Source organism: Patagioenas fasciata, chromosome 4, assembly GCF_037038585.1.
Source record: "Patagioenas fasciata isolate bPatFas1 chromosome 4, bPatFas1.hap1, whole genome shotgun sequence".
NCBI classification, from domain to species: Eukaryota; Metazoa; Chordata; class Aves; order Columbiformes; family Columbidae; genus Patagioenas; species Patagioenas fasciata.
The window spans coordinates 46,080,227-46,105,249 of record NC_092523.1 but is presented as its reverse complement, the minus strand read 5'-3'; the positions used below and the strand labels follow the sequence as shown (position 1 = coordinate 46,105,249).

Sequence of the window (25,023 nt, the reverse complement as noted above, 5' to 3'; positions counted from 1 at the left end):
ACTAAAGAAAGGGAAGGAAAGAAAAACTCAAAAAGCTACCAAGAGAAAGAGAACAAAAGACAGAACAGCCTCAAATCCAGCTAGCAATACATTAATTCTGTCTGCTAGTGGTAAGAAATAATCAGAAATAAGAATTTAAGGAATAATAAAGGAAAAGAGCAGCTAGAACGCTTATTCTGATGTAATACAACCCAGAAATCTACTCTTTCTCTTACACTAGAAAATCTTCCCCATTAAATACATTTTTCAGTCTATTGTCCACAATAAATCTGTGTGCTTAATTTTAAACGGCATGGAGGTTTTTTTTTTCTAAAGCAAACAGCTCTTAAGTGGAGATTTCATAGTAATTTGATGAAATTTCATGGACTGTTTTCCATAGCTTTGTGAACCCTGGTGAAAGTCAGAAGGACAAAAATAGGATTTTTTCACAAATTCTTCTATTTCACTTTTTATCACGGGTTTACTGTTCTGCAATTTCTATCCTTCCTTCCTTCCTCTCTATTGTGCAACTTTATTCAATAAGGCTTTGCATGTACATATATTATACTTTTTTGCAATTGCTTCCTATAATTATGGCAAATGGCTTTTGCAACATCATCTGAATATGTACTAGGCTGCTGAAGTTTTGTGCGTGAATCCATAGCAGGAAAGCATGAACATTCTTGACAGGTTTTTAGACTGAAGCAAACATTACCAAAATGAACAAACCACAACGTGTTCACAATTAATTAGTTTAACCAGGGCACTTTTGTTTCTCATGAACAGAAATTTGAATGAATACGAAGAAAAATAATTTAATTATAAATATACTTGCAGTTGAACATAATGGTGCCATCAATTTTTTAGCAGACTCTACATCACAGTCCATGGGGGATCTGTTAAAATATTGATAGCAGGATATGACCCATTAGGAGAATACACAATGTGTTCTATTTTAAACAGTGAATTAATAAAGATTTGTTTGAGGAGGATGTAAGAGGAATAAACTGTAAGCTTTATTTCAGTATATCGCTGAAGCATATAAGGAAATCTAAATTATTACATTTCACTCCTTTTTGCCTTGCAACATGCATGTTATTCATGGAGGGGGGAAAGGGAACAGTGTGAACTAAAATATTTCCATTACATATATATTTTTTTACTTCTCTTACATAATAAAAACTAAACTCCTCGAATAGACCCTAGTACTCAAGGAAGTTAATTTTTTTCATCCAGGTTTACCAGATGGCAAAAGATGTTTCCATTTTTCTGAGGGAAGGAAATAAAAGCCTCCATTTTCAACTCAACCTCCTTGAAGCCTTATGGAACACCTAACAGATACAGACACTAATCCAGTATTTTGTATCTTTTGTCCTTTTCCACTTTGTTAGAAATAATTGAGGTACCTTTTGTAAATGTTATCTAACTGATACTTTCCAATGCTTAAAAGAGAAGAATATAACACTGGTGGCAACTTAGTCTTTGGAATTTTTATGTGATAATCCTTTCTCATTTTACATTTTGTTCCCACACAAAACATTCTTTCCTCCCCTTAATTTATTTCTTCTACTGAGGAAAGGGAGAGAAGCACACGTGTAACAAGGAAGCAGAGGGTTAACCCAGCCTGTCAAGCCAGCACAGTCCTTAGGACCCAACAGTTCAGAGGGACAATCTCCTTCTGTCTGCTGTATGCTGGGTTCATCTGTCACTTTTGGGCAGCCTTAAAAGCCTATTTTGGAAACAAGGGGAATTTATCACCTTCTAGACAGGGATCTTGAAAACCGATGATCAACTCCTTTATCTTCAGGTTTCACAGTTTAAGTGAAGTGGAAGCTTATGTAAGGTATTGTTACTTATTTTAGCTAGCACAATACATGAAGATAAGCTCTGTGAAGACAGCAAGCTGACAATGACAAGCTTTTGGCTGAAGCAAGCTTTTGGCTTTCCCTGTTGGCAGGGCTGGGATATCTCTCTGAGCAGTGATCAGGAGTTCACAGCTCCCCTTGCCTCCCAGAAAGGAGCGAAATCCGGTGTGTGTGTCACAGCTGCCAAGTCCACTTTGAAGCTGGAAACAGTTTATGCCAGGTCCACTGTGCAAGGGTAATTAGAATTGATAGGTCTTGGAAATACATGTGGCACCTGTACAAATGCCAAATCAGCTTATTAAAATTGGTGAGATTATGCTAAATAATCATTAAATTAATCAGATTTGTCTGAGCTATAAAATAAAGGGAAAATGTGTATTCCTGAATCCCCAATATCTGAAGTTACCTCAGCTTCCTGAGTTTCCTCTTTCCTTTTTCTTCACCTTTTACCTGTGTTGTCCAAGTCTAGCTAGCATACTGTGATTTAATCCCGGTCTCGCTAACATCAGTTTCAGCAGGGCTGGGGTGACGACCTTGAACCTATTCAAACATGGCAACTGAACAGGCTCCAGCTAACTGCATCTTTGTACAGAACCAAAACAAGCGATCTCAGTGGGGCCAACAGTCACTCATGCTGATGGAGTTCTATTAGCACCTGGTGCTGAGAGGACATTCCCTCCTTTTACAAAAGAGGTCACGATGACAAGAATTAGATCCAGGGTGGGGTTTCTCCAGGAGCTGCATCACAGGATGCAGTTTTCTACATCTATACTTCAGTGCCTTTTTAAAATTTTTAGTTTTAATGCAAGCCTTGATATAATTACTTAGTCCTTGTTTATATGGGAAGATGTTTACATGGAAGATCTAGAGGCCTCTTGAAAACTGAAACACAGAAGACCAGACTTTTTGTGAGGGAAAAATTTATACCTGGTCTAGTGTAGTCACACAAATAAATGGGTAGGAAAACCATCATTTTTCATCTGTCTGAACCTGCATCTAAAATGTGGATAGAGACTGCACAATTTCTCATAGGAGTAAAGTGCTAGCAAGTTGGGCATTCTTCTTGAAGGCTCTTGGCTTCAGAAAATATGTAAAATACCATATCTTGGATTTATGGAGATGGCATAAAGGTTGTATTTCACCATAGATTTTCTATACACAATTTTATCCTAAAATTGAATTGCTGATATATTTTAGCTACTCCACGGAGTGTTTGCTGGTGGTTTGCAGAAATTCAACTGACTTACTGCTGTTGCTCACTCCTATTTTCTAGCAGCTGAGCTGCATTACAAGATGTCTGGAAATACACAGAATACTTTCCCAAATCTGACCTACTGTGGAAAAAACTGCTGCTGTTGTCACAAGAACCTGAAGCAGCTGCAGAGGAGAAGAATAGTGTCTGTACAGATGTGGGTTGGAGGAGCAGCATGTGCGATTTACCAAACAAGGTCTGCTTTAAACAACTCATCTGTATGAAAGGCCAAAAAAGAAGGACATCTGGTGACTTCTCCTCTGGTGAGTAGAAGCCTTGAGAAGTCCAAGGCAATGGAGGGCAGGAGGGGGAGAGACCAGTCAGGAATGAGGTGGTCACAGCCAGGTGATCAAAGCAACCTGCTGCATTGTAAAAAGGGAGGATTTGCCCCAGATACACAACTGTGGTTCCTAAACTTGTATGACACTATTGAGTGCGTTTCCCTAATCAAGTTTAAAAAGTAGTTTGCCTGTGTGCTGTTCCTTCAGGAGGTTAGAGATGGAACTTTTCTGGTGAACAAGAAGCTCAGTGGCCCCAAAGCTGTTTTAAGCAGCCATTTTTCAAAACCATTTCAAAAGATGTCTATGTGTTTAATTATACCAGGAAGTAAAAAATATGATAAATGCCCTCTACATGTTATATCTATATTTAACCTATGTTTGCTTTCTTCTTTTTGTGAAATTTTATACATGATTTTTCTGCTGGTGATATTTTACAGAGTCAATAGAGGAGATCAAAGAGCAGAACTAAAAATAATTCAGAATTATTTATTCTCCTCCCTCCCTTTCACACTTCCCATTTTCTGTCAGTTCTGTTTAATTTCTACTTTTTCTCCTTCTAGTAAATCTGTGTCCTTTTAAATTCAACCAAAGCTCTGACACTTGATATTATTTTATTTTTCTGGTATATTATTGATAATAAAGATTCTATGGGTCAAAAATTTCTGTTACTTACAGAAAAATAAGCCATGGCTCACACGTTAGGTAACCAGTAATTTCCATAAAACTTAGTATTCTTTTATAGGGAGAACACACAAAGTTTCTTATGTTTCAGAGATTAGCAGGCACATGCCCTCTAAACAACATTTATTGTTAAACTTCCAGTACTCTGTTATTTGATTGTTTTTCGTTTAGCCTGCAATTCAGAAGTCAAAGGTTACATCTGAATCTCATTTCTTATTTGAAAATGAATAGGAATAATTTAAGAATATTTAGCATGCTATTTAAAATATTTATCTTCTTAAACTAAGATAATGATTACTTAAAATTCAAAGCCGTTCTATTAATGCATGGGATACTAATAGATAATATATTTGATGGTGATAACAACTAGCTTTTTAATGCTCTAGGAGCTTCAATGAAGAGCCAAAATTTGGACTTCACAGTAGTCTTATTAGATGAAAAAGACTTGTGTTGATCTCCTTCAATGACAAACTCTTCAAATACTACATTAAGCTCCAAATTTGTGAATAGAACTAATAATGTTGGGGAATAAATATTTGGGGCCAAAAGTCATAAGCTTGACACTGAAGAGATATCATTTTAAAAAGTTACAGAGGGTTCCTCCCAGGTATGTACTGTATTCATCTCCATGTGTCTCTTTGTCAATATTTATAAAAGAGCTTGCCTTACTCTGCTAAACTGAATATTTTGTGCAATGGTCTCCTAAACACAGGTGTGAATATGACAGGTACAAAAGAGCACTGACACCCTACATGTTGAAGAAAAAGATTTTTTTTTGCTCATGACTAAAAGCCTTTATCTCTCTTTCAATAGAGTCCTTTTGAAATTGCATAATAAGATTTCAAATAGGCCCCATCAATCCTTCAGTTCAATTAGTATATTAAATTGTCCATCTCACAAAGTAATATATTTCCCATAGAAGAGGATAATTATGTTTTTAAATGCACTTTTCTGCTGATTTTTTTTCTTTTACCTAGGAAACATAATCCAATCTCAAGCATATAATCCATTCCAAAGGAGCATGGGAAAATATATTCACGAAACCAACCCCAAAGTTAATAGACTGATCCATCATTCCAAGACTCAGGTGGGAGGTTTTTGGACAAGAGGCATGAAAGCAACATTTGAACAGAGTAAGCCTGCAAAGTTTGATGATGCTGACCTCATCTGCCTTCTGGCCTGAAACAAGTTTTTGTGTAGTTTTCCATTTATCTGTATAAATTGATACATTCCTAGTAAAAGATGCCAAAATCTCTTGAAAATCTCATTTCATGTTGCCCCTTTCTGCTTGGAAACCTGTTTAAAGTATACTATTCGTATAATAACATATGTCACATTTCATACATTTCAACTATATATTTTGATAGTTTTATTTGCATTTATTTTAAACCATCTTCCGCTGGCTAGAGTGAACTAGTTCAAGTTCTGCCCCTACCTTGATCTGATCAAGACATTAAGAAAACAAAATAGCATCATTTTAAGTTTTCGGTAAGTTTGCTTCAGGGCATGGATAAAACAGACTAGTTGATTTAAAATGTAGATTTTACACAGAAAAAAAATAGATACAAATATGGCAGTTAATCATAGAATCATTCAGGTTGGAACAAGATGCTTAAGATCATCAAGTCCAAACATATATGCTGAATATCAGTTTCTGGCACAGTCAGTAGCTATCACTGCAAAAGCAGTGATGGCAATCTTATTTAATATTTAAAATAGCACAGTATAACATAAAGAAAACTGTAGCTATGGTGTAAATCTGCACAGACAGGGATGAACAGGTTTTTTACTTTTGAGAACTGATTGGTTTCCTCATTTGCCATCTCTTTGTGAAGTCTCCCCTACAATAGAGCTTGATTATATAAAAATATTTCTCAAATGTGTAAATAGCCTCTTTTCCTTTCCCTCCTTCAGGGGCCCTCCTGATATTTTCCAAAATTAGGAATAAGAAGACCAGGAAAAAAAAAAAAAAGTGTTATTTGGGCTAGGATTTTTAGTGGTTTTGCTGTTGTACCTAAAAATTCATTATTTAGTTTTTTCTGACTTTAACATAACAAGTAATCAAGCAAGTAGCAGGAAATTCTATAATACAAATCTGTTACTCAGTGTCCTTCTCTGACTGATATTCCACAGGTATAGCAAGAGGTACAATATAAAACACAAGACACTGTTGTATCTTGCTGCATTTCTGTGTGCCACATAAGCTGTTATTGAGAGCAATCCTTCCACGCACAAATCCTACTCTGTGTAGCCACAGACAGTGCATAGGGATGAACAAGCTTCTGCCATGCCTTTATTCTGAATGTGGGATCCTACACTGAGTTATGACTTTTAATGGTGACAAAATGCCATGGATAATAAAGTAACTTGCATGTTAATACAACTAACAGTTTAATGGGAACCAACAGTTTAACAGAAACACAGCTGATTGTACATATATATATACCTATATTTTAACAAACAGCCTTCTCCACAATACTGTTATTTTTTTAAAAAATAGATCTTTCATATTTTGCTTGGTAGACAACACATTGTTCCATCCAGTTTAGCTCCCTACCAAGGGATATTGACTTTTTCACTAGAATGTCTCAAGTGCTCGCTCCTTCCACGACTCCTAGAATAATTAAGCCCAGAAGCCATAGGATAATGAATAACATAGTTGTGGGGTTTTTTCTCCCATAGACATAAAGATCTAAAACTAGAATGTAGGTAGTTGCATATATTTTTCCATTATTTTTTCCAGTCATCAAACATCTTTTGCACCTTTATTTCACATTCACCTATCTGTGAATGTTTTATTTCAAATATGCTTATATGTGAGTATCACCTGCTATTACTTTCTCCATGAATAAGTCAGTGTCATGCTTGGACCCAAGGCAGGAAGGTCCATTTGGATGCTTTGAGGTTCCTGCTGAAGGCAATTAGTCATTTCAGCTGTTGCTGTACAGACCCACACCCTCTCAGAGTGGTAGATACAAAACTGCACACCACAGCCTGGTCTCGTCATCTATTTCAGAAGTTTCCCACAAATGGATTGCTACAACAGGACACCATCACCTGTTATTCTGGCACTGTAAGAGAGATATTAAAAAGAGACTGTTTCGCATCACAAGTGACAAAACCACCTGTGGGATGGCAGCAGTTTATACACTGAGGTGATACGTGCAACTGAAATAGAATTAAAGCAGATGGAGGAAACTTGACCTCCGCTTAGAATGTCTTATGCATATGAATTGTCTCATCTTGAGAGATCTCTGTTATTGTGAGCTCCGTGATTACATTAGGACTAAGAGAAAGGAAGCGATGCAATAACATTTCAGTTTTGACAATTCTAAAACTGTGGCTACTAGGAAAAAAATTATTACAGTAAATTTTCAATTTTTTTCCAGCTCATTTCTAAAAGCAGCAAGCAGATACTTTTTTTTTAACCCATGAACATTTATAAGCAGCTATAAATAGTTGATTTACTGTGGACTTGGTCAGAAACTGGATTGACTATCTGTGCAGGCAAGTAAAGGAACAAAAAATTGGCTAGTGAAAGGGTGCACTATATGAACAGGAAAAGCAGATTTTGTCAGGATTTTTCCTGAGTGTAGGAAAGGATTGGAAATATATGATTTAAATGATAATCTGATTCTAGACATGTTTTCACCACACACAAGTAGGCTGGCTTGTAAGGTTACCTAGTTCAACCTTATGTTAACTAGAAAAACTCAAACAGTAGTTACCAAGAACTTAAAAATGCAAGCAAAGGGTACAAATTAAGCACAGAATACCTGGGGAAAAATGAAATGGATGAAAATTCTCAGCCTATTCTAGAACATTTTTGGTTTTATTTATTTTAGTATACAATCAAAACCTATCAACACAAAAATCTCTTTTCCAACAGCACCAGCTCCAAACAGTTCAGATATAAGGTGTGGCCATTCTGTATAACAACACAGGCATATTTTGTGCTCAAAGTCAGCATAGACCAACTGTAAAAAATAATTCCAATATGGCAGTTCTGAGATTTCCTCTGATCCCTGATTCCTGTAATTTTGTAATAGGATGGTTAATACTGAGTTTAATTTAAAACAGGCTTTAGGTTGTATATGTTGACTTTCAGGAAGTTACACTGCCTTGTACATTGCAAATTAGTATTGCTCTGTGTTATGAAAATTTTTAGTCATCAAGGAATTGCTTGTGGCTGACGAGGTTTCAGGAAGAGTGTAAAACAGTAGACGTATAAGACTGGTGACTTCCCATTTGGAAAGGTTAGCACCTGGTTCATTGGATGCTACCTGCCCATATCTCTTCTCATATTCTTTCAGCAGCCCAGTCTTTATCAGAATTATAACTTTTTGAGAAAGTGCAGAATTATTTTCTTTTTTAGGCAATGGGCAGCTCTTCAAAGAGATGAACCATCACCTCCCAAATGTCTGAAGCAATTTTTCATTCTAAAGCTTACCAAATTAAACATTTTTCTGAAAAAGGATGGCAGGTAAACAACCCTGCTGAATCTTTTCTCCCTAGTCCTGAAACATTTTTCTTATCTGGATATGTGCTGGAAAGGTTTATTATTATAATAATTCTTTTGACTAAGAAATCAAAGCAAAAGAGAATAGGACAGACCAGGATCTTAAAACTATCTTTAACTTCATCAGAACTTCTTTTTTTTTTCAGCCTTCTCTTTTGATTGTTTGTTTCACAGTGTGTGATTCTGTTTTTCCTAATTGGAAAGATAACTAAATACACTTCTGAGGTTAGGAAAGCATTTATAAAGAGATGCTTTCACATACCACCTACAAATGATACTAATTAAGCTACAATGATATTTATATCGTGCCTTGCTAACTGATAACTCCACAGCTTCGTAAATAACTTAGTTTGTGGTGCTGTGGCCTGTGCCAGCTCTGCAGTGGGCTCATTTCCATAGGGGGAAGATCAGCCAACTCCCAGCCTCATGTACCTACCCAGACACCTAAATCAATTGTAGGCAGAAAAAAAACCTTATAAGTACCCCATTGAAGGTTCTTCTGTCCCCCATGTTTTCACTTTTAAAATGGATTTTAAAGTGAAGACTGTTTAAATTCAGATTTAAGGTAAAGTTGCTGTGGTTCTGTTGCATGAAATGTCACAGGGTGATCTTGGTGGCAGCATCTGGATGTGCAGGAGGAAAGTGAACATCAGTGCATGTGTCTGTAATATCATGTATGTGCTTTGTATTTTCCTGGTTGCTGGTGTAGAGCATACAATTTCAAAATATTACAAACATAATAAAGTATACTTTTCACCGCACTTTCTTAATATTTTTCACCTAAGGAGCTACCTTGAGAAAATCACATTAAACATAATGATACTACATAAGTACTAGGGGAAGTGATGAGGCTAACAACAGATGCACGTGACCTTTATTATTTGAGGAAGAATGCCTTTTGTCTGCTGGCTGAAGGATTTTTTTAACTCTTGTTTTAAGAATGCATGTGCTGTGCAAAACTTCCCTGACACAGAGCTCTAACTTTTAGGACCTTTATGATATCAGACTAGTTATTATAGGAGTGATAATATAAAAACATACATTTGAAGCTTTTTAATTTCTCCCTCTTAACTTTGTGAGCAGCAGTTTGGACAGTGCAAGCCTGGATAGTGCAGGGACATATTTCTACTATTGACTATCTTGCAGCAAGTGCAGTGGCACTTGGTGTAATTTAGCAGTGGAAATTTTCATGGAAGAGCTAATGTGTATGGAATTTGAAATACAGAGACAAAAGAATAAAATCACTCAAGTGATGCTACACTCTTATTACTATTCACACTTTTTTATTCTTAATGATATTCCTCTCTTTTGCTAGGTAGCTCTTCTGGCTTTTCAGAACTTGGCTTCTTTTATCTTTTCCTTATTCTGGTTCTAGTCATTATATTAAGTCAACTTCAGATTTCCTTCTTTTGTTGTCTTATTATCATACTTAATATTCAAAACTAAGAGCATAAGTGCTACTTTGTACTGATTTATACAAAGAATCTGCTCAGAGACTTATTCTGTGGAAAGGTCTAGAGAACAAAAGGAGTGTCAGGCTCATTATAGGACAATGTGCGCTACAAAGAACTAATTCTTTGTGACAAATCCAATTGCGAGGTGAAAGGAAAATGACAAATGTTCATGCCTACCATAAAAAAAAAAGTTTCTGCTGAAATGTGGGACATATTAAAAATGACTTTAGGAAGTTTCAGAAAGAAGGGAAAATATATATATTTTTTTTTTGGGGGGGGGGCTGGGAAGAAATAAACATCTTATTTTGTAGAAAATCAAAGCTTCCTGTACTTAATGTGTCAAATTCAGGTGATAATACACCTTTATCTGTATTCAGTCTTCAACTAATTAATATGTGGTTGTTCTTGCACCATGAGTGCTCAGCCAACACAATGCATTGGGCTTCATAAAGATTACTGAAATAACTCTTTCTGGGTGTTATTTCATAAGAAGTGCTCTGCTTCTGCTACAGAGAGGCAAGAGGCAGTTCTACTGTCAGTTCCCTGTAAGCCACCCCATTTCTATCTCCCTGTGTGTGTTATTCCTTACCAGAAAAGTAAAATGAGAATTAAGAAGCACTGAAAGAAGAGATGAAGTAAGAGGAAAGTTACCTGACAGTAGCCTGCACTATTGCTGGGAAGTTAAAGAGGGGGAAAAAAAAGAGATGAGTGAATTGGGAGTGGGGTGGGGAGCAGGGAAGTGAAAGGAAAAAAAAAAGATCTAACAGGGAGGAGGAGGATAACTATAGGAAACTGCTTGAGAGTGCAGTTCCCATTTGCTTGAGTGCTCCCAGAGAAGCGAACAGGACTGCTTGCCTGTGCATAGTCCACAGGAGAAGACCTGTGAGAAAGAGGTTCCTTCTCTGGTATTTTTCTCAAAAACAATAACCTGGGGGGGGAACAAACAAACAAACAAACAAACAAAACCCCAAACAAAAATAAAAACAACAAACAAAAAACAAACAAACAAACAAACAAAAACACAAAAAAAACCCAACCACCTGAATTATCATTTTTGTCTCCATATGAATTTGGAGGTAGGTTTCCATTATCTAGTCATGATTTCTCTGACTAGACGAATTGAGGTTAATGAGGTCACTGTAGCTCAGTATTTATTTGAATTTACTAAAATTAAACAACACGGTTTAAGGGATGGGTGGCACTGTACAGTTTTTCTGATGAATCAGAAAGCCAACTCCAATCAGTTCTTCACAATATGATGAACCTATTCAAAATTTCCAGAATTCAGTAAGAACTGCTGAGAGCTACATGCTGTTGATGACAATGCCTTTGTTCTGTAAGTAGACCATTCATGTCACTCCATATGAACCAAGCTAAGAGGTTCCAAACTAAAATGATTCAGGAACAAACACTAGAAACTCTGCCCTGTTTACGGTATGGTCAGTAAGTTTTGCCATGGTGGGTAATTAGAATAAGAGAGAAACTTTTATCTATACAAACCAGTGTTTGCAAAACTGAAGTCAACCTAATTTTATCTGCAAACAATGCTCTTGCTATCTTAGTGGTGACGATTCAGTACCGTGTTTCATTTTCTTTTGACACAAAAGGATTTCTGGAATAAAGTCCCTCATGATAGTTTCCCACAAAATTGAGTGGATCCAGATGTTTGCAAACCAGTATCCAAAAGAGAAGCTTCACAGATCTTCTCAAGAATGCTTTAATAGGTGATTATATCTACAGAAAATTGAGAGATTATGTGTGTAGAAATTTGATCTTGGCATGTATTTGTATTCCCATAGCATCCAAACATGTAAAAAATGACTGGAACCCATTGTACTTGACACAATGCAAACAGAATCTCCTTAACAAAAAACTAATGAGTAATTTCTATAATGATGTAATTATGGAACTTTATATAATTTAGAAGATCAAAGATTGAAATATTGAATGGGAACTACTGTTATGCACAAGAATAATACTTGATCATATTTTCGATAATGCTAAGACAGCGGCTAAAATGAGCGCCAACTTGTGCAAAGGTTTTTTTCCTTCTTACATCATTTTAACAGCTGAATTAAGCTGATATTCAGAGACTGGGGAGAAAGGATGGCATTCCAGCAGTGGACTACCATACATAAACCAAATATTTCTCAAAACTGAGAAGTTTAGAAATAAATATATTTTCTGCATAATAACTGGCTTACAGTATCAGTGAAAGGCTGTTAAATAGCAGGAAAATCAGTCTGGAATGGCTGCTTTGTCCCAGTGCAAGTTTTCCACCACTGGTTAGAATCGTAGAATTGTTTTGGTTGGCAAAGACCTTTAAGATTATCGAGTCCAACTATTAACCTAACACTGCCAAGTCCACCTGTAAACCATGTCCCTAAGAACTTCATCTATGACTTTTAAACCCCTCCAGGGATGGTGACTCAACCACTGCCTTGGGTAACCTGTTCCAATGCCTGACCACCATGTGAAGAACCATGTGAAGAAGTTTTTCCTCATATCCAATCTAAACCTCGCTTGGTGCAGCCGTTTCCATATTGTTTTTCCTAGCTGTAAGAAATGGATTGAATAGACGACTCTTTATATATCAAGTTTCTTATATACTAAAAAATACCAAAACTTTGGCCAGACTTGCATTCCTGTACCTACAGGAATCAATTCACTAATCTGAAAATAAAATGTTAAAAAGGCTAAAACTTATTGCAGCCTAAACGCACTTTATGGTGTTTGCTCCCTGCAGTCCAAAGTCCCTGAGCTCTGTGCTCCCTTTGGGAGCGTTCTGCAGCCACGTCCTTGCCTGCTCGCCTGCCTGGGCTGCCTTTGCATGCAGATCAAGGCACAAGGGAAAAGAATGTGGTCACAGAGCTCATCCAAGACAAAGTCAGGGTGTCATCAGGGCACACACCTGGACCAGGGAGCTGAAAAATTATTCTGGATCACACGGCACAGGCATAGCCAATGTTTAGTACAACGCATGACAAAGATTTCATAACAACTCGCTCGGGACAGGAAGGATGCCATAACAGTTTAAATTAGAGGAGGATGCAAAGAGCTTGCAGTTACCCAAGCTGGAACTTGTATTTAAAGTTGAGAGCTTCCTAAATATGACCTCAGAAATGAAATACTTCTGTCCTCTGGCCAAGTATCACTGCTTCCTTGTCTAAAAAGAGGCATTAATACTTGATCAGTACAAACAAGCATTACACTTGTCTTCCAACTGAAAATAAGAATGCTGGACAAGAAAACAAATCCACCTGGCAAGAAAAGATTTCCACAGGAAGTTTGACTGCTTGTGACTTCCAATGAAGAAGAAGGTTGAGAATCCTATTTGTCTGTTGCTGCTGTTAGAACCATTGTAATATTTCTGAGATTCTCCATGGTAAATCACCTCAAAAATCTCACAACCTGTCTTTCTATACAAGATAGAGACGTATAATCAGAAGATATACAGTAAATCTAGCCTGCACTTCAGGAAACAGTGGTTTCCTAAGAAAACTTGCAATAGCAACAAAAATGCTTTTGATCTTCAGAAATCTTGTGTTCAGGGCAGCTTGCCTGCATGTGCATGAAGTCTATGAAAGAATAGGGAACCTGTGCTTTTGTTCATTCATTGAAACAAAACCCTTCCTCAAGGTAAATTTGAAATGTCTTTGGCGAAAATGTAGACATCACTCGTGATCAGTACTCAGATCTGACTGACCAAAGCTGAGTAACAGTAAGAATATGACATGTACCATTTGAAAAGGAGTCTTTCAGTGGAAAAGGGCAAAGGAAGAACATTTTAATATTGATACCCTTTTGAAACACAGCCTATTTCCAAAGAGCAAGACATGTTCCTGAGGAAGATATTTGTGAACCTTAAGTAGTTTCTAACTGAGATGATTTAACATTGTCCAGAATGGGACAAATTGAGCTAGATGTGGATAAATCTCTGAAACCTCCACTGAATTTGATATAATTTTAATGAGAAGTCCAGAGGACACCTTCAGGCACATCAGTGGTAGTAGATTTTCCACAGTGTTTTCAACTCTCTATAGCAAGACCAAGTGAAGCAATAAAATAATACTAACCAGGTGGCAGAGGTATCTAAAACCCATAGTTAATTTCAGTTCTGGTGTATTTTATGTACTGGAAAATTAAATTAACTCTTCAGTTTGCAGTGCACCTTTTGGCACTTAGATTGATCTTAGAAGACTCTTAAAAAGATACAGTGTATGATACGATATTTTTAGGTTTTCATATTCCTATCCACCTTCAGGAATACTTGTCATTTCTTGCTCTGTAAAACCTGATTTGATTACTAGTGCCATGGATCAGGTGACTGTCACCTTTTGGTGTCATGTGCACCTCCTCTGCACTGGAATGAAAAGCTAATGTGTTCCTCACATGAGTATCTAATAAATGTCATTGAATGGCAAAGCTGAAAATGTATCATTATGGAGTGGAGTAGAAAGTATAATTCCAAATAAGAAACATGATTAAAAAAAAAAAAAAGTCCCAAACAATCAAAGCTACAAAGCCAAGCATTATAGTTAAGGCAAGAATTAAGTTTGCCATGCCTTGAAAAAAGAGATGCACAGCATATCCACATGACTCCTGGGTTTAACAACCCACAAATTAGAGGTGAACTGAGCCAGGGAGTCCATGAGGACTCTGGTTGACCAGGTTGGATTCAAAAGCGGAAAACCTAAATGAGCGCAGTACTACAGCCAAATGGAGTATTAACTGAAGTGAAAAACTGCACAGTTGCAACAAGGCTATTTCTAGTGTCAGTGATAAATGCAAATAGTATCATTTGGGCTGCAATAAACCTTATATGGCCTGCAATAGGAAGACCACAGACAGCAGGTGGAGGGAGGGAATGTCTCCCTTCTACTCAGCAGTGGTGAAACACATCTGGAGTGCTGGGACTATGCCTGGGCTCCCCAGTACAAGAGAGACATGGACTTACTGCAGCAAGTCCAGCAAAGGTCTGCTAAGATGATTAAGGGATTGCAGCACCTGATATATAAGTAGAAGTTGAGACAGCTGTGACTGTTCAGCCTAGAGAAGAGGATGCTCAGGGAGACCTTATCCACAAGTATAAATATCTGATGGGAAAGAAAAGAATAGGGAGCCGGACTCTTCTCAGTAGCATCCTGTGAAAAAAACAGGAGGCTGTGGGCACAAATCGAAATACAGGAAATTCCATTTAAACACAGGAAAAAACTTTTTTGCTGTGAGGGTTGTCAAACAGTACAACACATTGCCTATGGAGGTTGTGGAGTCCTCATCCTTGGAGATACTAAAAACCTGACTGGACACTGCCCTGAAAAACATACTCTACTTGACCCTGCTTTCAGCAGCAGGGCTGGACAATCTTAAGTCCAGGGGTGCCTCACAACCTCCGTCTTCTGCCAGCCCTGTGATCTGCCAACATCTGCAGTCCCATGGTGACAGTGCCTGAAGCCGTAAAGGCTGAGCCATCAGTCGCTCAGCACCACAGCTCTGGACTGCAGCTTTCTGTATTTTCAGAAACTTCAGTTGTCATGGGGGAGATGATAAATTTGAGTGGTGCGTCTTTGAAGACATCTGATTTTTGAGAACTTGATTTATATACAATAGGTGCCAGTAAATGACAGTTTAGGAGTACTGATTATGCTCTAAATTATGATGCCCTTATATTTGATTGCACATGCAACTTAGTATCATTACATATTATATATATATATATATAATATAAACTTTCTGTTTTATTGGTCAAAACCAGATCTTTAATTTAAAAAAGAAAATTAAGGAAATGTGGCCATTTTAAAGTGTGACATAAGCGTTTCTTGATGGAAACACAGTTTCTTTTTAGTGTGTGTAAAATTTTATGAAATAAATTTATCTAATCTAATCTTGCTTAGAGAACCAAATTTTCAGTAACTAAAGTAAAATGAATACTGCCTTATATTTATATTTCAACTAATCTAATTTGAAACAGTATTTTCTTCTCCCAATACTCATTGCAAAGGTCTTACTTATATGCATTTTTTTGTTTGTTTCTTATTTTGTGCAAGTTTACAAGTCATTAGTAGTACATTGAGGGGATGAACAGTGTTTTTTCAACAACTCTGGGAGAACTTTCGGTGCTGATGATCCAGTTACTCACCAAATGTCCAAATTCACCCGTTGCCTGGCATTAATTCATTGCACTGAACATGACAGGTTTACACTGCAGTGATCACCATATCTAAATTTGCACAGCACATCCTGGAACAGTCATTCTGTGTGCAACAGAAGCTCTTACTCCTTTTGGTACAGAAAGTTGATAATGGAATTCATTTATATCAGTTGCTCAGAAGCTGGTTCTACTTTTTTTTTTTTTTTTTACAGAAGAAGCTGGTTCCATGAAGCAAGAAAAGTGGGACTAAACAGCAAGAGTTAGGGTAGTTTGCAGACGAGGGCAAATATTAGCAAGACCATGCCTTGCCTTGAGATTAATCTTTGTTTCTGGAGGCAAGAGGCTGCATCGATACATTATCTATTAATACAGTAATTTTCTGAAGTACACAATGTCCTAGACTATTTAGCACTCAATTAAGCTTCACAGTGCTTGTCAATAACTTCAGAAATGGCAACAAAATGGGTTTTGGTAGATTATTTTCAGCTGACTAACTGGTGGTTGAAGGAATTTGTCAGTTCTTTACTCTAGCTGACAGGTTTATCTTCTTTGAACACTGCAGGGAAGGAAGCATGGTGTGAAGCAGATATATTTATTAAACCGTTTTTCAGTTTTGACAGTCAAGGAGGCAACAAAACATTCACATCTTGAGCTCTTGCATAAAGCAGGTCTGTTCAAAACCACTTGGTGATGTGCTGCTTTTGTTTTGGTTGATTTCAACTCTCTCTTCTGCACTAGCTTGTTAAACTACAACAGAGAGCTAAAATAAATGATTACCCTTTCTTCTCTTGCCATGTAGGTATGGTGCTCCTCCAAATGCAGACTTCAGCTTACAACAGCTGTTTCTCTTGGTGAAATCTTCTGTTTGCTTCCATATGACTTGATAAGGCAGCTAATCCTAGTGTGAGGTCAGTCACTATTAATTGTCCGAGTCTAACAAAATAAAGATTTCTGACCCCGGGCTTCCGAAAAACAACAACTGTTTTCATGGTGAAAATCCTGTAAGTGTGTTATGATGTTAATGAAGATTTTAAAATTGTGGAGCAGTCATTCTGTTTTGTTGGAGGTATGTAAGAATTAAGAGTATGATTTCAGACCTGGGCAACTCTATAGAACGTGTTTTATGAATCTGCGTTTTAAATTGAACTTAACTTGGCTCTCCGATATTCCGATGTTCTTTGGATAATTTTTGTTTTCTGTGCTTATTTGGAAAGTGTCGTTTCCCTTCTGTGAGCACGAAGCTGTTAGCCGTAACAGTCACACTGCAAAGCCACATTAAAAATGTATATATTATGGATTGTATATATTACAGATTGCACAGAGTATCACTAGCAACAAGTAAATCAAAGCCGTAGTAGAAAAAGTGCAAATAAAACAAATATGGTAGTACAGAATTTTCAAATTGGAGAGTAATGGGAAGGACACTTGCGTGGAAAAGACACCCGTAAGTACAACGCCTTGCAAACCCTGATGACACTGGTTCCCACCCGTGCAGAAGCTGCAAACGGAAGCTCCTGGCCCTGCGCAAACTGACATTTCACGAAATCCAAATTCCTGCGGAGCTGCACGAAGAGGGGGAAACACCCCAACCCCTCACCCCCCGACCATGACGGGGGAACGGGCGGCAGCCGGGCAGTACGCGCCCCTCTGGCAGCCCAGCTGAAGCCCCGCACCAGCAGCCACCACCGCGCAAGGGTCGCGGAGCACCCGGGGGCACCGCGCCTCCCCCGCGCCGCCGCCGCTGCCCGCGCCGCGGCCCGAGGCCGCCCGCCCCGGCCCTGATTGGGCCCGCGGGGAGGCCCCTCCCGCCGGCCCCCCTCCTCCCATCGCCCCCCCCCCCCCGCCCGCCTGGGCGGCACCGCCGCCGAGCCGCGCCCGCTCCCCAAATACACCTTTGCGGCGCCGGGGATCGGCAGCGGCGCCCTGCCCAGAGCCCCTCCGTGGGGCTGCGCGGCCGCGGGCACCCGCGCGCCATGGTGAGTGAGCGGCGCCTGAGGCGCGGAGCGGGGCGCGGAGCGGGGCGGCGGGGACCCTGGACAGCGCTGGGACGGGGCGTCCAGTCGTGCCCGCGGGGAGCGGGGCACTCGGGGCGGCGCCGGGGCCGGGTCTCTGGGGCAGCCATACGATGTGGGGCTGAGCCCCGGGATAGGGGGGACGCGGGCAGCCCCCTCCCCTCAGCACCCCCAGCCCCGTTTGCAGCGTGCCCCGCGCCAAATATGGTCTTGAGCGAAATATGTCGCGATTCGGGGCTGGGAGCGACGTGGGAGCTCGTTGAGGTACTCGGGAGGCCTTTGTGCATTGTGAGGCTTTCTAAGAATTCGCGAACTGCTCGTGCCCGTCAAGGTAATTGAACCATTCAGGCTGGTTTTACTGCATTATACTTAGGTAAGGTTTCTTATCTCGTGTCCAGGGTAATGAATATCATTACACTTCATGAATTAGACAGAAACCTCATATTTAATCATATACTTGGTGCTCTAACAATAAATTCATTTTTGCATTTGTTATTCATTTTTTTTCCTCTAGAAAGAATATATGAAACCCCAAACTATGTTACATTCATTATGATCGGCAGTTTACTTTTTTTCAGTCGATTTTCTTGGCTCTGCTATTCCTTCTATTTTTTAAAGACTTAAGGCTTGTAATTTATTTTCTGAGAGAATAGAATTTTTTCTGTGACTGAAGTTCAGGGACCATTACAAGCCTACGGCCTAGTAGTCCCTTTATAAAATCATCTCTATGTATGAACGTGAGACACTTGAAAAGTTTTTCTCTTGGATGTGAAGGAGTACTTTTTATACATCTTGTGTACTTGCTCGAGCTTGATCTAATGCTCCTCCTAAAATGGCTTTGTCTTTGGAGCTGGTCACTTATTGTCTGTATGTAGTGAGATGGGTTTCTAACTTCAAAGGATGAGTTAACAGGAAAAAAAGTCCTGAGGAAGGATGTGGTATTACTAAAAACGTGTATTGGGGTGAAATGGACTATTAGTAATGCTGGATTTGGGCTGTGCACTTTCACTGTGCTACAGGATACACTGTGCTGCATATGGGTTGGTCTAAAGAGGAATGGTGGGACTTTTGATAGCTGAAATACTAGTAGGAAAAAAGAAATTTGTGTTCGCTCACATTTTCCATTGTGAAGTCTCAGAGTACAGAGTTGCAGATAAATGTAACAGCAATGTTTCATAACAAGTGTAAGAGTTTAATTATCTTTCTATGAATAGAACAAAGTGTTTTACTTATTTGGAAATGGTCTAATGTTATACTTTTTCCTAAGACAAATCTCCCAATGGAGCCACTCCCTTTTCTTTTAGTTATGATTCAGATGAATTGTTTCCAAACCAGAGAAAGTAGGCACAAGGAAGCATGCACTTTAGATCACGTAAGTGGGTCTACTGCTTTTCTAGGGTTAGGAACAGGAGGTAGTGACAGCCCATGCTGGAAAGAGATTTCGATAACAGACTGTTTTACATAATTAATCAGAATTTAAGCAATTTAAGCAGCCAGGGAATGTGTGCAAATATGTTACAAATGGAAGCACAGGAAGTTCTCTTTATTGTAGAGAACTTTATTTCTTGGATTGTATTGCTCTGGGGCACCACATATGGCCATACATTCTGCAGCTCTGATTACTATTCTCTTGCTTTACCAATAGCAAGAACCTTAAATGAACTAGGTGATTGTAAGGAAGCATGACAAATACTGTATTGGTGATGTAAGAGACTTTATGTTCCACATTCTCAGAAGAGAGAAGCAATTGCTGAAATCATGGTGGTCTAAAGCACGCAGGAAAAGTAAGGAAGGAGAAAGAAGGAAATCACATCCTGAGATCTCCTGGTCGTATTTTTTTCCATGGAATTATGTAGCTTGTATTATGAGTCATGATAGTGCAAGATCATAAGCCAAACATTGGAAGAGAAAATTAGTTCTACACTGGGTTTGTACCCTTTTTTGACATTGTCAATAAAATGGCTCACCATCCCCTCTCCCACTGGTTCAGCTGCTGAGTATTCATTTAAGTAATTCAATTAAGTTTTTGATGAACTTTCAAAAAGGCGAAGTCAAGGTTAGTCTTTGATGTCATGTCCATAAAAGTAAGTACGAAAGTCTTGTATATTTGTGTTACACTGATTAATGCTTTCTTTAAAAAATCTGTCTTTAACCATTCTATGACAGTTTGTTTCAAAACAGATCCCATAGTGAAATCAAAACATAAGTAGAGTTTATAATAAAATACAATACTCAAAACATCAGCAGCAGTCAAAACCTGGTTATATCATGTTATAAAAGGTAAAATATCACAGCCTTTATCAAGATAAATGCCTTCTGTTTGAAATTCTAAAAAAAATACTGGGACTCAAAGTAAGCAATCCAAGAAGTCAAAGCAGAGTTTGTAGCAAATGCAGCTATTCTATTTTTTTTTTTAAACTGAGTTGTTAAACCAAAAGATGTTGTAAACCATCCCTTAGTTGTTTTGTCTGTTTGTTTGTTTGTTTGTTTTTTGGGGTTTTTGTTGTTGTTGTTGTTTTTTGTTTGTTTGGTTTTTTTTTTTTTAAAGAAGGTCAGTAATCTAAGGAAACAGGCACAACATGTTAAATTATCAACAAGGAAATATGTATTAGAAGGTTCTGGCAATATTTTGTATCTTCTCTGTAGGCAAGCAGCGAGTTTCCTTTTTTAATACAAACTCATTTATCTAAAAAAAGTTCAATATAAGTAAAAAGAAGTGTTTAAAATAGTTACTGAAAACTACAGGACATGTTTTAAGGAATTTAGTTGTAATGATATTTAGGAATCATTACATTTTAGCTTGCACATTTTATTTGCAAATGACAATTGAGCTGTGGAGAGCTGCTGTTAGAGATTCTTTGCTGAAATTCCTCTCACATTTTGTACTATTTCCTTTTATAAGATCTTTATGTGTTTACTAAAATTCACTGCATTTATTTAATCTTTAGCACTGCAATTAAGATTCTTAGCACTTGAAATTTAAGTTAAGCCAAATCTCACATTTGACATTACTTTGAGTACTCTTTTCAGCATGTTTTGAACATCTGAGATATGGCCATAATGCGTATGATATATATTCAGCAAGTCTTGCAAGACTAGTTGTACCAGGAGTAGAGATTCAATTTTACCATTGAATAAATATTAATATTTTAAAGTCAGTGATCAAGGCGTAAGTCTTTGTTCAAGAAAGCAACACTGGTCAGGACAGAACATTAGTTTCTACTTAATTTTAAAATTCCAATAGGATTTAAGCATGTGCATGAATGTGCTAGGACATCTGGCTAGGGCTTCTAGCTAGGGCGTAAACAACAATTTTTTTTTTTTGTAACAAAGGCAGCAAAATCTGCTAGAGACAGCAGGTTTTTTGTTAGGTTTTTGCATATAGAACCACCTGCTATGAAACACTTGAAAAGATCACGTTTATATCTCTAATGAAGCCTTTTACTTGTAACATTGGTATTGATTGCTACTCATTTGGTAACATGCTGTTCTTTCAGGTTTTTGGTTGTCCTGCTCAGCTGATGCCACTCTTAGCTCAGTGCTAGTGTTTCCTTGTCATTTTGGCTCCTCATTTGTGGATGCTTTTTTATTTTTGTAGATGCAGAGTCTGGAGCAAGTTGACATCTGCTTCCTTTACGTAGGAGCGCAAGTTTCCGTGCTGTCAGTTCTGCTGCTTCATGACCTAAGTCAGAGCAAATATGTTCTCTAGGGATTAATTTTACTTCACCACAGGGAGACCTCACCAAGTCCTGTTCTTTGCTTCAGACCTCAAGTAAATTTGAGCTTCATGGCTTCCATAGGCCTTCAGCCTTTGGGAGAATCTAACCCTATCGGAGAACAATATTCACTTCCACTTATATTTACTATTACACAATAGTTTTGTTAAGTGGAATCAATGCCCTTGCTAAGAATATTACTGCTTTCAGGTGTAACTGCGGGGTATTTTAACTAACGTTCACATTTGACTGAAATGCTCCCTTCTGCAGTTGAGACCCTCACCGCTAATTTAGGCACCCTCCTTGCTTGTCAAACTCAGCTGAACTGTACTAGCCATTATTCTTGATTTTACTGCTCTGACGCCTTAAATTAGTTCCTTTGTGTTGCTTAAAGCCAACTTGTGAATTTATTTTCTTCTTGCATATTGATACTAGAATAGCTGTTCCAAAAGAATGGTGCCCTGCTAGTAGAGGTATTCAAACAAACCACCTCCTCCTGCAAGTCAGCACCAGCAGGCTGCTTTCTTACAGGCAGCATACTGAGCCTAGATGATAGCCAAGTTGTGACCTTCTGTATTATTTCTGAGAGGGCACTTCTTTGACAAGGCCCCTGGTCTGTACATCCTGTGCATACATATCTGCCTGAATAAGAACAGAATGCTACGCTCTCCCTGCTTGAGTGCCAAGGCCACGTGTTCTCTGCCCTGGGACAAGGAGGAAAATGCCAGAAGACTTGCATTCCAGCTGTGGGACACAGAGCTGTCTGAAACCCTCTCTCGGGACTGTTTGGCTATGCCTTGCACTTTATGCGTGGCTGTGTCCATTGATTGTTTCAGTTAAGTCCCTATAGGAAATAGGTCAGCCACGCAGTTGCTTAGGAAGAGAGCTTTGGTTGTATGGGTTGGAGTGTAGAAAGCAGGATGTGTGCATCATCATGGAGGAGACTGGAACCAGTACTGAAGATTTTGTCAAGTGTCATGGAATCTAACCCTTAGACAACTATTTGTATTAGGGGAGTTGCAGGGAATATCCCATGCAAGTCATCCAATTGTTTCAGTGTGAGGCAAAAATTTCTTACTATATGGCAATGTGCTAAAATCCTTTCATTATTTTCTCCTCCACAAATGGAGATGGAAAGAAATATTTATTGAGTCTCTTTGTCAGCCACATTCTAAGGTATTCAGAACAAAAATATATCACTCTTTTGTGGAAAATGTACTTTGTGGGAATCCTCCTGGTGTAATTGTAGAACATCATTTATTCCAGAGGATGCGGTAAACCTTACAGATTCTGTGATGCCACATACAGTAGTTGCTGCTAAACTGTCCACTTTTAATGAATAATAGCACAGTTATTTTTGAGATGCCGGAAACAGATTTCTCTGTGGCATATTAGACAGGAGTGTGATGACTGCCTTTCTAATGCTGAGCCACATAAACGTGTGTTTAATTTCGTTTTAACCTTGCATTTCACTTGGCACTTGATACAGATGGAGATTGACAAAAGTTGTTCAGGGAAAGCTGATTTCCCTCCTCGGCAAATATCGAAACTCTTCACACATGAAAGAGCATTAGAAAAGGCTGACTACAATGGAAGAACACCTCAGCGAGATTTCCAGTCTGTTGCTTCGAAAAATTGGGATTTTACATTTGCTCATAATTATTTCTGTGATTCGAAAACAGAAGACAATATACCCAGTTGCCGTCTTCTGGTTGGTAGGGAGGGGTGTCTGCTTATTAATAGCTGTGTGGCTCCCTAGTCCTGACTGCAGGCACCCTGGAGCCTAAAATACTCCCTGCAGTTCCTGTTTTAAATAGCATTGCTAAAAATGGCAAAATTTCCATGTCTTTGGAGAAAGCATGCATCAATCTAACTTTAAATTTCTTTTTTTTTTTTTTTTTTCCTTCCCAAAACTATCTTCATAGTTGTCTGTTTGCAGTGGTAAACTGAGAGTGCAAACCCTATTGTTTCATGTTGAGAAAAAATATTTGGTGGATTGATGAACTGTTCAAATTTTGGTGAAAATGTAGCCACTAGTCCACAGAACTCACAAAGCATGTTTAGAGGTAGGATTTTAGAGTTTCCACAGGGGAAGGATGGTCTTGTGGCTTAAGAAACTTCAAAAGGCTTTTGGTCAATGTGGAACTGATTTTTTTTTTTTTTTTTTAAAGTCAGAAAATCATGACAGCAATAATTACAATTAATTTTAGATCTAGTTAAATGCATATTTCGATGCAGTTAGAGCTTCCCAAACAGGTTGCATGATATTAATAAAACCAGCCAAGAGGAAATGCCTTTCCTATTAGCAATTACAGAGCCTTCAGATATGAGAGAAAGAAGTTAAACCTGGTGTGTGTTAGGCGTGAAGCTATAAGGTGAGGACACCTTCCTTGTTCTGCTTTTATATATATATTATGTACACCCTTTTTTGAATCCTACCTGCAAAATCTATTTGAATTTTGCTTGTAGAAATGTGCAAGCGTTTCAGTCCCATTGTTATTTTTAAAATCTGGCTGCAAATTTTGACAAGGTCTTTGACCTGACTTTTGTAAATGACTCAGATCTACTGAACTCCTGGCCAAAAACCTTATGCCGCTGTGTTCAAGAGATCTGGATTCACTTCTTGGCTCAGCTGCAGTCTTTCTTCTGTGATCCCCAGCATGCATTATTTCCTCACTTCTGAAAGAGACATTGTAATGCTTCCTTTCATATCCCATTTTTCTGTCTTAGTTATTTAGAGGACAAACCCTTCAGATCAGACATAATCTTTCACTGTATATTTGTATATGGCCCTGATCTTAGTTTTAGCCTTCTGGGAAGTTAAAATAAATAATACACCTAGCAACAGTGATAAAGAAAAAGCAGAATGTAAGTTAACATTGGCACAATTTCTCTGCTGAGCAACCTGCCCAAGGATGAACTCACCAGACAGAAGGTTAAATACTAGTATTTCCATTTAAGCAAAGGCTTCATAAGAATTTTCCCATGTTGACAAAGTATCAGTCTCGCTGACTGAATGGTGGCCTACATGAATGCTAGGAGGTATTAAAATAGTTTGCTTCCCAGACAAAAACATTTGGTTGTGTGGTGGCAATGAAATAGCATAGAGGGGA

General features: G+C 38.3%; 1 protein-coding gene and 1 long non-coding RNA gene across 6 annotated transcripts in view; one reads left to right on the top strand and one right to left on the bottom strand.

Annotated features, from left to right (window-relative positions):
* Positions 1-16,758: 16,758 nt before the first annotated feature.
* On the bottom strand, positions 16,759-18,328 carry LOC139827813 (uncharacterized). Its single transcript, XR_011738819.1, has 2 exons — positions 18,075-18,328; positions 16,759-17,444 (listed from the first exon to the last, which is right to left on the bottom strand). It is a non-coding gene; the product is annotated as an uncharacterized lncRNA (long non-coding RNA).
* Positions 18,026-25,023, top strand: part of GUCY1A1 (guanylate cyclase 1 soluble subunit alpha 1) — a 38,974-nt gene continuing 31,976 nt past the window's right edge. For 2 of the 5 annotated variants that reach the window (XM_065836442.2, XM_071807765.1), the window contains exon 1: positions 18,045-18,158. The gene's annotated coding sequence lies outside the window, so the exon portion shown is untranslated. Of the gene's footprint in view, positions 18,159-18,291; positions 18,568-25,023 lie in introns of those variants that run through there. The other 3 variants (XM_065836441.2, XM_065836443.2, XM_065836444.2) reach the window with 3 other exon arrangements.